The 16,176-nt window shown below is 44.0% G+C and overlaps 1 protein-coding gene and 1 long non-coding RNA gene across 6 annotated transcripts in view; one reads left to right on the top strand and one right to left on the bottom strand.

Annotated features, from left to right (window-relative positions):
- ADGRG2 (adhesion G protein-coupled receptor G2) overlaps positions 1 to 16,176 on the top strand; it is a 134,111-nt gene that overhangs the window by 63,905 nt on the left and 54,030 nt on the right. The gene's annotated exons all lie outside the window — the stretch shown is intronic.
- LOC106995167 (uncharacterized) overlaps positions 9,403 to 16,176 on the bottom strand; it is a 65,650-nt gene continuing 58,876 nt past the window's right edge. The window contains exons 2-3 of the long non-coding RNA XR_001441923.3: positions 10,070 to 10,245; positions 9,403 to 9,649 (exon numbers count right to left, since the gene is read on the bottom strand). This is a non-coding gene — a long non-coding RNA (uncharacterized LOC106995167). The remainder of the gene's footprint in view (positions 9,650 to 10,069; positions 10,246 to 16,176) is intronic.

Here is a 16,176-nt window from a genome sequence, read left to right as displayed (position 1 = left end):
TGTCCTTGCCTTGCTCTTCATTGAAGAATCCCAGTGTCTCTTCATAGTATCTTTCTTACTTACTTATTTATTTTTCTGAGACAGAGTCTCGCTCTGTTGCCCAGGCTGGAGTGCAGTGGCATGATCTCGGCTCACTGCAACCTCCACCTCCCGGCTTCAAGCAATTCTCCCACCTCAGCCTCCCAAGTAACTGGGATTACAGGCTCGTGCCACCATGCCTGGCTAATTTTTAATTTTTAGTAGAGACGGGTTTTTGCCATGTTGGCCAGACTGGTCTCGAACTCTTGACCTCAGGTGGTCCACCTACCTCAGCCTCCCAAAGTGCTGGGATTACAGGCATGAGCCACCGTGCCTGGCCTTCTTCATAGTGTCTTTAGTACCAGTACCATGTATACTAAAACAGATTCTTTAGTACTAGTACATAGTATTGGCACTAAATACAGATTCCTTAGTACTACTACATAGTACTGGTACTAAAGACAGATTCTTTAGTACTACTTCATACATAGTACTAGTACTAAAGATGAACAACAGCAGCAGCAACACAACTGGACATTCCTGTAGGTTTTTGCGGTTGACAAAGCACCTTGGCATACATCATCTCACTGCGTCCCCTTGAGGTTAGCAGAAAAGTTTGTGTTATCCTCACTTTGCTGAAGAGAAAACTGAAGCTCAAAGCAATGGAGTGACTTTCTAGGTTATCCAGAAAGAAACAGTTGCAAGATCCAGAAAGTGCTTATTTTTGGCTTGGACAGTTTGGGTAACTTCCAAATTCACACAGCTGGAAAGTGGAGGTGGTGAGATTCTAGAACTCGTGTTCTTAACCACTTCCCCAATATTTAGTCCTGAAGCATTAAAAATGGTTTTCTTGTTGTTGCTGTTGTTGTTTTAGAGCCTGGGGCTCACTGTGTTGCCCAGGCTGGAATGCAGTGCCTATTCACAGGCACAACAATCATGGCTCACTGCAACCTCGAACTCCTGGGCTCAAGCCATCCTCCCATCTTGACCTCCTGAGTAGCTGGGATTACAGATGCACACCACTGTGCCTGACTTGAAAATGGTTTTTACACAAATTTGCATGATTTGTTCATCCTGGGATGAATTTATATCCTCAAAGCACTGTATAAAGATAAAAGTGATCGGCCCGGGTGTAGTGGCTCACGCCTGTAATCCCAGCACTTTGGGAGGCCGAGGTGGGCGGATCACGAGGTCAGGAGATCGAGACCATCCTGGCTAACATGGTGAAACTCCGTCTCTCCTAAAAATACAAAAAAATTAGCTGGGCATGGTGGTGGGCGCCTATAGTCCCAGCTACTCGGGAGGCTGAGGCAGGAGAATGGCATGAACCCGGGAGGCAGAGCTTGCAGTGAGCCGGGATGGCGCCACTGCACTCCAGCCTGGGTGACAGAGTGAGACTCCGTCTCAAAAAAAAAAAAAAAAGATAAAGAGTGATCTAAGGCATAGAGCAACAGTTCTGCTGATTTAACCTATTAGGGATTAAGTTGATATTCCAAGAGAACATGCTGTTGAAATGCACCTTAAATGCACCTTAATAGTGGGTACACCCTTAGTTCAAGAAATAACAAGAAACACATTGATCTTGCCAAGAGGCCTCACATTTATAAGATCACAGGGCTATAAAAAAAAAATCAAGGTAAGTTAGAGATACTTTTGCAATGATGTTTGTGGCAGTTGTGTTAGTCTTTAACATCTGTGTTAGGCGTGACCTATACCCTTTTGTTACTTTTCTTTTAGAAATGAACAGAGCATAAGGTAAAAGTTACTCTATAATATTTAGTACAGCATAGAGTTTTTTAATTTAAAGAAGAGATAAAGATATAAAATGGCAGTAATTTTGCTGTAGTGTATAAATTAGAATTGCTTATAATTATCTGATTAATTGAATGAACAGGAATTGAACGCATCGCTCTGTTGTCTTTCAATTATGTAGACATTTTTGCCTTGCTCCTAACTTGAAATATGATTTAATATTACACAGATTTGGATTCACAGTGAAGTCTAACAAATTCTGGGTTTTGGTGTACACAGGCAGAAGGAGATGGGTTTGAATTAGTGAGAAGTTTTCAGTTACAGGATATTTTCAAAGTAGAGTTTTAAAACTTTGAAGTGAGTTGCATAATATGAGTAGAATATAAGCTCTCTTTGAGGCCAGGGACTTTGTTTTATTCCCTGCTATAACCCCCGTGCCTGGCACACAGTAGGCCTTCAAAAATGGGATTAAAAGAATAAACTTTGGCAAATGACTTCACATTTCTGAGCTTGTGTTTCCTCACTTGTAGACTGAAGGGGTTGGACTATTTTGGTATCTGGTATTTTCCCCACTCATGACCTATTTTGTAATTATTTTCTTCCAGTAAACTCCAAGCCCTAAAAGATGCTTTTACACAATTTATTTAAGTAAGATTGTTCTCATTTTTGGTGTCAAGTAAAACCATATATGACAGTATCCAGTGTTTGCGATCAGCAGTAGAAAACCAGTATTAATATAATCCCAAATGGTGCAAACCTTATACTCTATTTTTATTTTATTTTTATTTTTTAGAGACAGGGTCTCGCTCTGTCGCCCAGGCTGGAATGCAGTGGTGCAATCGTAGCTCACTGCAGTCTCTAACTGCTGGGCTTAAGTGCACCTCCCACCTCAGCCTCCCACGTACCTTGGACTATAGGCATGTACCACCACACCCAGCTCATTTTAACATTTTTAGTAGCGATGAAGTCTCTTCATGTTGCCCAGGCTGGTCTCAAACTCCTGGGCTCAAGTGATCCACCTGCCTCAGCCTTCCAAAGCGCCGTGATTACAGGCATGAGTCATCGCACCCAGCCTCAGCCTCACACTCTAATTTTTTTTGTGTGCAGCCTATTGTGGATAAATAAGCAATTTTTGAAATGATGAAAGTACGATCTAAATGACTACCTTTGCAAAATGAACAGCATTGCAAGTCTTCAAGTCTTGCATCAAGTCTTGCATCTTCAAGTCTCCTTTACCTCTGAAGTGGATTTCTGCGAACTTCAGTTTCCTGATGTGTAATACGAAGGGATGGAACCCCATGGTCTTTCCAGGAGGTGCCTTCCTATGATGATCCTAAACTATGGCGACTTGAATTAGATGAACACAGTGTTCTAACAGACATTCTCGCTAACCTAGTGTTAAGAATGTTTTGTAGTCAGAATGGATATCTCATGCATGCAAATCCTGGAAGAAACCATCTTCATGATTTTTTAAAATGCCCTCTACCAATTACTGATTGCACATTGCTTGCATTAAGTGAAAAAAGTAGTTTATTATATAATGGTAAACTTTATCCAAGGACACAGAATCATATAGTCTGAATTAATAATAATTACACCTTATTGTGGAAACTGTGATAAAATGCTTGATAAATGTAATATAATTTCATTCAAAGTAATCACTCCCATTTTACAGATAAGGAGAAATACAAGCAGAGAAATGTTAGAAACTTACTCAAGGCAGAGCCAGGATCTGAACCCAAGTCAGTCTCCCTGGAGAGCCCAGTCCCTTAATCACATTTAAGGCTTGACTCAGCAGGCGTGTTCATTTATTCATTAGAAATAAATGAACACAGGCATTTTATTCATATGTAGGAGATTACCAAGTCAGAGTTACAGATTATTAAAAGTGAGCGATCTCAGATCAGACTTTCGCTCATGACAAGCCAAAGAAAATATGAGGAGAAGACATTATTAGAACAGGAGCTACCAATGTATAAAGGCTGGCTAAGGATTTTCTGAAGGTTAAGGGTTAACATGGCTTCAGAACAGAGGCAACTTAAACATACAATTTTTCCAACTAAGTAGGATTTCTATGCAGCAGGACTATGCCTAATTCCAACCTTCTTAATGGTTTTTTATTAGCACATAATTGTTTACAGAACTAGTTCCTCACATGGGAGTCCCACTCTCAAGGGTCCCGGAAGAACCACGACATGAACATTCGCTAGGAGCAAAGCTGATAGGGTGAGTCACAAAGAAGGGGTTGTTTATATTCAGCCTCAAAGTGGCAAGGACTTCTCCTCGTCGGGTTCATACTGACTGCCTGACTTTTGACCTTGTCAATATCATGACAAAGAACAAGAGAGAAAATGGTGGCTGGGGAAAGTGATTTTAGCATTAATCTTGTCCTACCCTTGGTTTAATGGGTATTAATTACTTTACAGCACTCAAATTAAATCTGACGTGGCAGACACTGGCTGGCACCAAAGCTTTTACTTTTTCTTCCTCAGCACACAGCTAGGCTACATTTCCCAACCTCTCGTGTAGTTAGAAGTGGTGGTGTAACTGAGTGCTGGCCAATGGAGGTGGGTATAAGTGATGTGTGCCACCTCCAGGCCTGGCCATTAAAAATCTCCCACCTCGCCAGGCGCTGTGGCTCACATCTGTAATCTCAGCACTTTGGGAGGCCAAGGAGAGCGGATCACCTGAGGTCAGGGGTTCGAGACAAGCCTGGCCAACATGGTGAAACCCCGTCTCTACTAAAAATACAAAAATTAGCCAGGTGTGGTGGTACAACCCTGTAATCCTGGCTACTCAGGAGACTGAGGCAGGAGAATCGCTTGAACCTGGGAGGTGGAGGTTGCAGTGAACCGAGATCGTGCCACTGCACTCCAGCCTGGGTGACAGAGTGAGACTCTGTCTCAAAAAAAAAAATCTCCCACTTGATTCCTATCACTTTCTCTCTTTCCCTGTTTGCCTGCCAGATGGTACTCTCCAGAGCAAACTTGGAATCTTCATATTGAAGATAGCAGTACCTCTGTCAATGTGGGTCCCTGAATGACATTCCTCTTCCCTGGCCTCCCACCCCTTCACTCTAGGCTGCTGATTAAACTGTACCTGGAAAATAAACTTCCATTTTTTAAAGCTCCTGAGATTTCAGGGCATGTTTGTTGTAGCAGCTTGCATTGCCTTAACTCATACATTTGACTGGGACCCTTCTTGCCAGAATTGTTGGTGCATCTCATTCTGCCATTGGAAGGTAGAATGGGGTGGGGTAGGCATCCCTTCTTTGCTGCAATCATGTAAGAACCCAAGTTCATATAATCTAAGAAAACTAGAGGAATCCATTATGGTTGCTACTGAGATGCCTAATGTCCAAACCTCAGAGAGTCATTTGAGGGCAGGAGGCGCCACCAGAGCCACCCACTCCCTTTGTGCCAAGCCAGGCCGCCTAGACCTTCACAGTGTGGCATAGGTTAAGACCATAGGCTCTGCAGTCAAATGTTAACAAGACATTTGATCATTGTGTTTCAGTTTCCTTACATGTAAAGTAGCACTTCCTGTTCCATAGGTATAGGCAGATTAAATGAGCTAATGCAGCGGTCCCCAACCTTTTTGGCACCAAGGACTGGTTTGGTGGAAGACAATTTTTCCACCAAGTGGGGGTTGGCGCGGGAGAAGGAGGGATGGTTTCAGGATGAAACTGTTTTACCTCAGATCATCAGACACTAGATTCTTATAAGGAGTGCACAACCTAGATCTCTCACATGTGCAGTTCACAATAGGGTTCACACTCCTATGAGAATCTGATGCTGATCTGCCAGGAGGCAGAGCTCAGGTGGTAATGCTCGCCTGTCACTCACCTCCTGCTCTGTGGCCCGGTTCCTAACAGGCCATGGACTAGTATCAATCCCTGGCCTGGAGGTTGAGGACCCCCGAGTTAATGCATGTAAAATAAATGCCTGTAATGCATCTGACACATGGTGAGAACTCAGTAAATACTAGTAATTATCACTATAGACCAGTGCTAATGGAACTTTTTTTTTACAATAATGGAAGTGCTCTATATCTGTGCTGCCCAAAACAGTGGCCATCAGCCACATGTGACCACAGTATTGAGCACTTGAAACTTGACTGGGGTACTAAATTCTAATTATGTTTAACTTTAATTAATTTAAATTTAAATAGCCACATGTAGCTAATGGCTACCATGTTGGACAGCACAGTTATAGGCCATTTAATTGCTTCAGAAGGTTTCTGTCTCAAACTGTGTAAGTCAGGATTCAATCACAGAAGGAGAACCACTAAGGTGCGTGCACGGGCGTGCGCGCGCGTGCACACACACACACACACACACACACACACACACAAAGGGATTTGCTACAGAGATTTGTCCTAATACAACTGTGGGAGCTGGTTAAGCAGTCTCTATAAAGCTCTCATCTTCACATCTGATGCTGGGACTCGACATCTATGGGACAGGCAGTTGGGAAGGAAGGATAAATGTAAGATAAGGGAGAGCAAGAACAACCTGGAAACCAGAAGCATGCATTGTAGCCCACGAGAACAGACTGAGACCCACGTCACTTCTTGTTGCTTTTGACCTTGGCAGTATGGATGTCCTGCAGAAGCTAGGCCCTTCATCATAAAGTACACACATGGCCCAGGAGCCAAAGAAGCTGAAGGAAAACCCAGGAGAAGGTGGAGCAGTTACAGGCCTGGCAGCTCCCTGGTCCTAATAAGATAAGGCAACTGATCATTGCCAACCTATCTGAGCTACAAAATGGCTGCTGCCCACATCTGCCCAGATATCCCACAGGAAACTCTCTTCTGCCCTGCATTAATTAGAAACATGCAGGAAAGGGAATTTTGGGAAACGTAGTTAGTCTAGCGAAGGTGATGCATTATGGAGCCACTACACATACTAGCATGCTAATGAGCTCAATTTTCTATCTGTTAATACTTCTAAATAAAACATGAAGCTAACATCTCCCAAGGCTCTATTTCGTTGTTTCAGTTCTGCAACTGGCCTAGAGAATTCTGAAGATCCTTGCAGCCAGCTAACGTTATCTTTGAGTGGTAAGATTAGGAGTACTTTTAAAGTTTTTCCTTATATTTTTCTGTGGCTTAGAATTCTTCCCACATAAAACCACATTATGATTATAATCAGAAAAAAAAATTAGTTACTTTTTAGAAGCCAGCCTATGACCCCCTAGGGAGACTATGCATCCCACTTAAGGGCAACCCAATAACATCGTCATTAACTGTGTCTTTTACATTCTTCCTGGAAATTTCACCTGTTCTTGACTTTGTACAAGAACTTATAAGTTATGGTCATCAGATCTCCTGAAGCCCTCTGCCTCTCTCCTCCCCTGTTCTCAAAGTGATTCCAAGGACATTTTAAAAACTGGAAGCAAATAATATAAGGAGAAAAGAAACTGGAGTGGAAGTCTTGCACATAGAAGGGAGAAATCATTTTTAGATAAGTCACTGGGAAAATGAAGAATAGAGAATGCATCCTTGATATGGTTTGGCTGTATTCCCACCCAAATGTCATCTTGAATTGCAGCTCCCATAGTTCCTACATGTTGTGGGAGGGACCTGGTGGGAGATAATTGAATCACAGGAGCGGTTTCCCCCATACTGTTCTTGTGGTAGCAAATAAGTTTCATGGGATCTGATGTTTTTATAAGGGATTTCCCCCTTTCACTTGGCTCTCTCTTTTGCCCGCTGCCATGTAAGGCGTCCCTTTGCTCTTCCTTCCTCTTCCACCATGATTGTGAGGCCTCCCCAGCCATGTGGAAATGTGAGTCAATTAAACCTCTTTCCTTTATAAATTACCCAGTCTTGGGTATGTCTTTATCAGAGCATGAAAACGGACTAATACAGTCATTGTATTAACTACTGACGTGAGCAGTATTTACTGTGTATTCTTCTCGATACTTTAACAGTAGTACCTATGAAGTATGTCCTATTATAATTATATCTTCATGCCTGTTTTTCACCTGGGAAACTGAAGTGCAGATGGGTTAAGTAAGTGGTCAAAGTTACATAGTTAGCAAATGGCAGAGCCAGGATTTGGACCTAGGCTGTCCTGGTCTTTGGATCTAGGCTCTTAACCTACCTGCCACACTTCCTTTCTTCAGGGGTGCAGGACAGGGTCATGTGGACTGTGGGAGTTCGATAGATTAACTGCTGGCAGGCCGATTCCTGTTTATTCCTCACTCCCACATCCCAGTGACCCCCCCGCCAAATCCTCTCACTTTTACCTTAGAAGGATCTGTTGAACCTCTCTTTTCATGCCAGCTTCCCAAACATGGGTTCAAGTCCTCATCGTATCTTTCCCAGTCTACCCCTGTAGCTTACTCTCTGGCCTTCCCACTTCAGATTTCCCTCATTTATTTCATAGTTATATAAAAAATATTGTTCTGTATCAGGAACAGGGGCAAGGGGGAGGAGAGAATGGGGAGTTATTGTTTAACAGGTATGGGGTTTTGGTTTGGGAAGATGCAGAAGTTCTAAAGAGAGAAAGTGGAGATGGTTGCATAAAAATGTGGACATACTTAATGCAACCAAACTGTACACTTAAAAATGGTTAAGATGAGGCCAGGCACAGTGGCTCATGCCTGTAATCCCAGCACTTTGGGAGGCCGAGGCAGGCGGATCACCTGAGGTCAGGAGTTCGAAACTAACCTGGCCAGTATGGTGAAACCCTGTCTCTACTAAAAATACAAAAATTAGCCGAGTGTGGTGGCGGGTGTCTGTACTCCCAGCTACTAGGGAGGCTGAGAATTGTTTGAACCTGGGAGGTGAAGGTTGCAGTGAGCCGAGATCGTGCCACTGCACTCCAGTTAGGGCAACAGAGTGAGACTCCATCTCAAAAAAAGTTAAGATGGTAAATATTATGTGTTGTATATACATATGTATATATATTCATAAAAACGTATATATGTGTATATATAGACATAAAAACATGTATATATGTAACATATATTTGTGGTTTATATATATAAATAATATATAATAAATATAAAAATAATAATTGTTCTGAAATGTACCTTAAAAAGCCTCTACTGCTTCTCCTTCTCTACAAGATAAAGCCTACATTTCTTAGCATAGCTTTCATTACTTGATCATCTGGCTCATGTACCATGCAGGACTCTAGCTTGGCCACCATCTTTTTGTGCTGATGACCTTGTGATCAGCCACTCCCTTTTGGCCCTTCTCCTGGAAAGACCCCATAGAACTGAGAGCTATCATTCAGCCTTGCTGATTATCACGGAAGTAGAAGGAATGATGGGTTAATAAGGAGATAGACTCACAGACAGCCTCTCAAGTGGCCAGAGAGCATAGAGTGAATGGAGATGGTATAGCTTAGTGAAAGAAGTATGGGCTCTGAAGTCAAACAAATCTGAGTTTGAGTTCAGGCTTACCATTAAACTCTCTATTTGTGAAATGAGGATGATTGTTTCCTATTTTAGGGCTATTGTGAGGATTATTAGCGATCATGTCCCAAATATAGTAAGTATTCAGTATAAGATACATATTGTGAATTCTCTTTAGCTCAGACTCAGTTAACTAAGTTTGGAAAGAAAGACATGGGTGATATTCCGGTTATCTATTTCTGTGTTACAAACCACCCCAAGCTTGGTAGCTGAATACAGCTGTCATTTAGTTTGCTCACAGATCTGTAACTTGGGCAGAGCTCAGCAGGAGGGCTCACTCCTGGTCCACGTGGAGTCAACTGGGGCATCTTGGCTGAGGGCTGGATCCTCTGCTTCTAAGATGGCCTGTGCACATGTCTGGCAAGTTATTGCTGGCTGTTGGCTGGGAGCTCAGTGGAAGCTAATGACTAGGAACCTCAGTTCCCATGTGGCCTCTCTACATGGCCTGGGTTCTAAGGATAAGAGAGAGGGAGAAAGAGAGAGAGTGAGAGCGAGCAGGCAGAAGCTCTCTTGCCTTTTGTCACCTATCCTCTGAAGCCCATAGTGTTACTTGCACCATGTTCTCTTACTCAAAGCCCATCCAGGATCAAGAGAAGGGGATATAGGTTCCACCTCTTGACAGAAGAGTGGCAAAGTTCTGGAAGAACTTGTGAGATGAGAAATATTGCTGTGGCCATTCATGGAAAATGCAATCTGCCACCAGGGGTTTTCAGCTTCTAGTTTAAGGCTTTAGACTTGGAGCCCATAGGGAAGTGGTTTCTGAGGTTTAAAGAGTGTCATGGGCACCATGTGCGACGTGGAACCAGGAGGCGGGGGACATGAGTTTTAATCCTATCACCACGCAGCAGTCTCCTCTTACACAAAGCACTCACCTGGGGCCCTGGAGTTGTCATTTGTAACCAGATGGTACCCTCTTCAGCTTTACTCTTCCCCAGTTCTCTGAGACTGTGAGGTCCAAGCACTGTCCATTCCAACTCTGACATGTCAGCCATGGCTGAATCAGTGCTTCTCCATCCATCCTCTTTTCACATCAGAATTGTTAGAGGAGCTGTCAAAAATGCAAATGCCCAGGTTGAAATGATCAGGGGTGGGATCTGTACATCAGTCATTTAATTTTTAAAAAAATTTTTTTTAGAGATGAGTTCTTGCTGCGTTGCCCAGGCTGGTCTCAAACTCCTGGCCTCAAGTGATCCTCCTACCTAAGCCTCCTGAGTAGCTGGGATTTGAGGTGCTAACTACCACGACTGACTATATCAGTAATTTCCCTGGGGGTGATATTAACGTGCAGCCAGGGTTGAGAATCAGTGAGCTCTGCCATTGTGTCCATCTAAGTGTGTACAGGAAGTCAATCAAAGGAACCCAAGTGTAGCTGTTGCTTTTCGTGCCCCTGTCACATCCTTTTGAGCCATCTATGAGACCAGTCACAGAAGAGGTGGACAGTTCTGTGCTCGCAGACTTCTCCTGTCTGCCTCTGGGGTTTCCCCTGAGCCCTGGCAGCCTGCTCAGCTGTCACAGGAAGACCCCAGGAGTGCAGGGGAAGTAATGGCCCAGAAGCAAATGTCAACTGTTGGGGAGGGAGCCTTGGATAAATGCCCCAGCCTCCAGCCCTTCCTGGAGACAATTCTAGAAGGCATTCTCTATGCTTCTCAGAGGTCCCTTTGGACTTGAGCTCCCACTATCCACAACAAACACCCCAAACTTGGCTTCCATCCTTCCCTGTCTCTTTCTCCCTGCCTCCTGGGATCACCTCCCAAAGAATGTACTTGCGCTCCAGTCTTGATCTTAGGTCCTGCGACCCAGAGAACGGAAACTAAGATGCCAAGTGATCACTGCTCAATGGTGAACTGGCAAAGAGTGGTGTGAACTAAGGGAAATTGGAAAATCGCTCGCCACACCCAAACCACTAGTGCACGCACCCCTGCCACCTTTCCAGGCGCTTCTGCACTTAAGACTCCCACAAGGGACTCTTGCTAACCCATACATGACAGATGCTTTGGTGAGAAGGAACGTGTCAGCTGGCGAGCAGCAGAATCACTCGAGACACTAGTGGGGTCAGGTAGGAGAGGGTTTCTTTCTTCATGCTGTATCTCTTCTGGAGAAAGCAGAGATAACCCCACAGCAGAGGTGTCCAATCTTTTGGCTTCCTCGGGCCACATTAGAAGAAGAATTGTCTTGGGCCACACATAAAATACACTAACACGATAGCTGATGAGCTAAAAAAAAAAAAAAATCACAAAACAATTCTCATAATGTTTTAAGAAAGTTCATGAATTTGTGTTGGGCCACATGTGGCCTATGGACTGAGGGTTGGAGAAGCTTGCCTAGGGCATGCATTCTCTATGGGGGTGCTATCATCCCCACTGGGGTGGAAAGTTGGTTCTTGGTGGGAAAAAAAAAAAAAAAAAAAAAAAAAAAAAAAAAAAAAAGCTTATATATGACACAGGGCCAGGACTAGGATAAGGCAAGTCAGGGGTCCAGGGAAGCAAATATTAAGGAGACAGCCACTCCCAGGGCTGTGAATGTCCACACATACATAAACATATTAACTCGCTAGATGGCAACGAGCCTGCGCATAAAGAGATGAAAAGGATCAGGCAGAGGCAGAAAGTGTTGCAGTTTGAAATAGACTGGTCTGGAACAGCCTCTCGGAGAAGGTGACATTTGAGTAAAATGTGTAGAAGACTCTGTAGCAAACCAACGGACCCTGTTGGGGAAAAGTGTTCCAGGCAGGTGGAACAGCAAAGGCAAAGGCCCTGAGGTGGGAATATGCTTGGTGTGTTGGAGAAACGGCAGGGAGGCCAGGGTGGCTGAGTGAGGGGAGGGCAGGAGAAGATAAGGTTGGGGTAGAGAGCTGTCTGTTTCATGGGAATGTTGGGGAGATTTCATTGATTGAGGAGCACAGGTATAAGGCCAGTGTCATCAGTGTCCAATAAAGGCGAGTCTGCCTTCCGCTTTCCCCACCCTCGAAGCCTAAGCAGCATTTACATGTCATCACACTGAAAGAGCTCTAGAAGCTACCAGCCTTGGGAAGTTATACCAGTCACTTTGGAAGTGAATGGAAATCATGGATAGCATTCTAAAAGAAAAGCACAGCCAAGACGCTCCATTATCAGCATAGGACCAGCAGCCTAGATTGCTAGCCATGTGTCTAGTTTCAGAGGCACTGGGAAGGGGGAATGATCCCCCAGTATCGTCTACTGGTCAGAAAGTTAATTTCAAGGCTCTCATTCTTTCTTAAGTGCACATCCCTCCTGGTGGAGCACGATGGACACCCAGTAGGTCAGTGGCCCTTCCTTCTTTTCAGCCCACAGCCCAAGATGAGAAGCGGCCCGGTGTAGTGAAGCTGGAGAGCCTGCCTCACATCCTAGTTCTGCCCTTTTACATGTAATCTTGGGCAAGTTACTTGACTGCTCTTTTCCTCCATTTCCCTGTCTGTAAAATGGGGATAACGTACCTTATAGGGTTGTTATGAGGGCTAAATGAGCTAATATTTATGCAGTGCCCGGTCATATAGTAACGGTGTATAAGTGCTTGTTAATTAAAAATAGACTCCCTTTTGGGACTCTGCTCTTCTCAGGAAAACATGCATACGAACACACATTTGCATTTTATTTTGGGGCATTTATGGATGCTCCAAAGTGCATCTCATGGACCCTTGGGGAAGGGACAGTTCATAAAGCCCCGAGAGAACCAGGATGAGTTCTGGAGGGATCAAGAGCCAGGGGGATGGGTGGGCGATACTGTGTGAAGGCAGGAGAAAAGCAAGAACTGGGGGCTGGGGGCTCAAGAACACATTTCACCTTCTTCCCGTTCTGGCCAAAGTCCACCTAGAACTGCTGATTGCTTGCTCCTTGGGAAGTTCCATCAGCTAAGAGCTGAAGTTTTCTTTCATGATGTCATTATTAATCGTTTAATAAATACATTATGTAAGAGTACTTATTGAGCAGTGTCCCAGCGCAAGTAAACATGTTTTGGATATGCCAGATTAGAAATGTTTTCATTCCGTTTGGGGGGTTATGTAGTAAACTCTGAAAATGCAGTTCCTGGAAGAGTGTCTGTTATCCCAAGCCCTGAAGAGCCAGTGTAATAACAACAAAAATATTGTTCTGTTTGGGATTCCCATATAAGAGTGCCTAGGCGTGGTGGCTTGTTTTTAATTATCTCTCTATGGAACAGTAATTCAATCCAGAGGACTGCCACCAGATTACAAGTTTCAGTCGGGTTGAAAATATTCATGCAAGGAGAGCTAGTCGTAATCTTTTTAGATCCACTCCCAAAAGATTAAGCCTTTGTCTTTCTCATCCAACTTGGGGAAGAACGTAGTAGAAGTAAATACTCACAGTATTACCACAATCATAGCTGTGAGACAACCATCTCACATTTGAAGTCTTAATATCTACCACCGTGTCAAACAGCAGGGAGAAAAATGAACACTTCAGAAACACCCAGACATGACCTTGCATGACTGTGGTGCAGGTAGTTTATTTGGGAGGTTATCCCAGGAATCAGGAGTGAAGGAGCAGGCATTAGGAAAAGAGAGAAGGGGGAAGGCATTAAGAAAAGAGGAAAAGTCAGTCACGGGTATGTTATTTAGGTCACCGCTGTAGGCAATGGGGGCTCACAATGGCTGACTTTTTAATGTTTTTGATATGTATTTGGGTGGACATTTTAGCATACATTTGTAAGACCTGTTTAAGGCATCTATCTGCTATGATCCGCAGCTATAACTACCCTTCCAAACTTTGGAATCTGAGTCACAGTCATCTTAGAAGTATTCTTGAGTCTTTCCTCTGTTGACTCTGCATTAGTCATTTTGCCTTGTTACTTTCAGATCCAATCCCCAACCTTCCCTTACTCTGTATCACAGGGACCTGACCCCTTGCAATATCTTTCATGTCTCCTTGCCAACTGGCTTCCAGCTAGGTTCGGCCAGTGGGTGGCAATGACAGGAGATTGGAGTGCAACAGGAAAGGGGGAAGTCAGGGTATTTCTCCCCCTCTCTCGGTTTGGCTGGCATCTCTAATGGGGACTGTGTCTCTTCCGTGATTCCAGTCTCACTGGACAGACCCCCTCCAACATCCCTTGGCCTGAACTCCTGCCTCATGGCTCTGTTCATCGGTATCTGGTAATATTACCTCCCTCCTTTGCTCTTCCAGCATCTTCCTGCTGTTACTCACCTTTGGATTGCTCCAGTTCTTCATCGTTGCACCATTTCCCTGTGTTATATTTCTGCTCTTGAACTACCTGTCATGGGTTCCCGACTGATCTCTGACTGATGGAGATTTCTTAAGGATTTCTTTAGTCATTGCAAAAATATTTTAGGACATCAACCACAAACAAGACACTGGACTAGATTCCTGGAAGGTAATAAATAAAGCATCAAGCAGCTTAGCATCTAGTTGGGTAAACAAGGCACACAGTGGAAAAGTTAGATGACATCTGTCCAAATGCCAAGTGAATGAAGGGTGTAGTCAATGAATACTTGAAGATATAAAGAGGAGAGAGCCAGCTCCATCAGCTTTTGTAACCAGGGCATGCTTTAGAGGGCCAGGGAGCCAACATAAAGGGGTCATCTCCCAAAACTTACAATTTTGTAAAGCAAGGTGAAAAATTGGAATTTTATTTGAAATTTCCTGATTTTTAAATGTTGGTGAGTAATTCAAATTTTCAGTAACTTGGAGCTGGGCATGGTGCCACACCTCTGTAGTCCCAGCTACTCAGGAGGCTAAGGCAGGAGGATCACTTGAGCCCAGGAGTTTGACCCCCCCATTTCTGAAAAAAAATTTTTTAAATAGCCAGGTGTAGTGGTATATGCCTATAGCCCCAGCTACTCAGGAGGCTGATGTGGGAGGATCCCTTGAGCCCATGAGTGGTAGGCTGCAGTGACCTATGATTGTGCCACTGCACTCCAGCCTGGGCAACAGAGCAAGACCCTGTCACTAAAAGGATAATAATAACAAAAAACTCCAGCATAATTCCCACTATGTAGACAAGATAAAACTTGTTTGGAGGCTGAATTGAGACTGTGGGTGTACAATTGGTGGATGGATTACTGTATGGGGGAAGAAATAGGATGCAAAGAATGTTAGGATTCCTTCCAATTAGAAGGTTCTAGGGTTCTAATTTTTCATCCGGGTATGAGGCAATGATGGTCTGGGTATGGAAGAGGGCAGTGAACATGGGGAGAAGGGACAGACGAGAGCGAGATTAAGGAAGATTAATAATAATACCCTACGGCCAGGCACGGTGGCTCACACCTGTAATCGCAGCACTTTGGAAGGCCAAGGCAGGCAGATCACTTAAGGTCAGGAGTTCAAGACCAGCCTGGCCAACACGGTGAAACCCCATCTCTACTAAAAATACAAAAATTAGCCAGGCGTGGTGGCAGGTGCCTGTAATCCAAGCTACTTGGGAGACTGAGGCAGGAGAATCGCTTGAACCCAGGAGGAGGAGCTTGCAGTGAGTCGAGATCAAGCCACTGCACTCTGGCCTGGGTGACAGAGCGAGACTCTGTCTCAAAATAATAATAATAATAATAATAATAATAATAATACCCCACATTTCTGTATTCGTTTATGGTCTACAGAGTTTATCATTGGAACTGGGATAGAGTAGAGCCTCAGAGGTTAGGCTCAGAAGTCAAACTGTCTTCGTTCAAATCTCAGGTCTACAAGCAATGATCTGTGGGGCCTTGAACAAGTTTCTAAACCTCACCCAGCCTCAGTTTCTCAAGCACTAACAAGGAATGATGTTAATGATATCACCTACCTCTTCAGGGTCGAGGAGTCCTTCTCGTGGCATAACTCTGACCCACTCTTCTGCCTTCCTCTTCCACTTTTAAGAACTCATGGACTAGATTGGGCCCACCCAGGTAATCCAGGATAATCGATCCATCTGAGGATCCTCAGTGTTCATCACATTTGCAAAGTTGTTGACTGATTAAATAATAAAGTGTGTTTGAAGTCCTTCATGTGGTAAG

Source organism: Macaca mulatta, chromosome X (genome assembly GCF_049350105.2).
Source record: "Macaca mulatta isolate MMU2019108-1 chromosome X, T2T-MMU8v2.0, whole genome shotgun sequence".
Taxonomy (NCBI): Eukaryota; Metazoa; Chordata; class Mammalia; order Primates; family Cercopithecidae; genus Macaca; species Macaca mulatta.
This window is presented reverse-complemented; position numbering and strand designations above follow the sequence as displayed.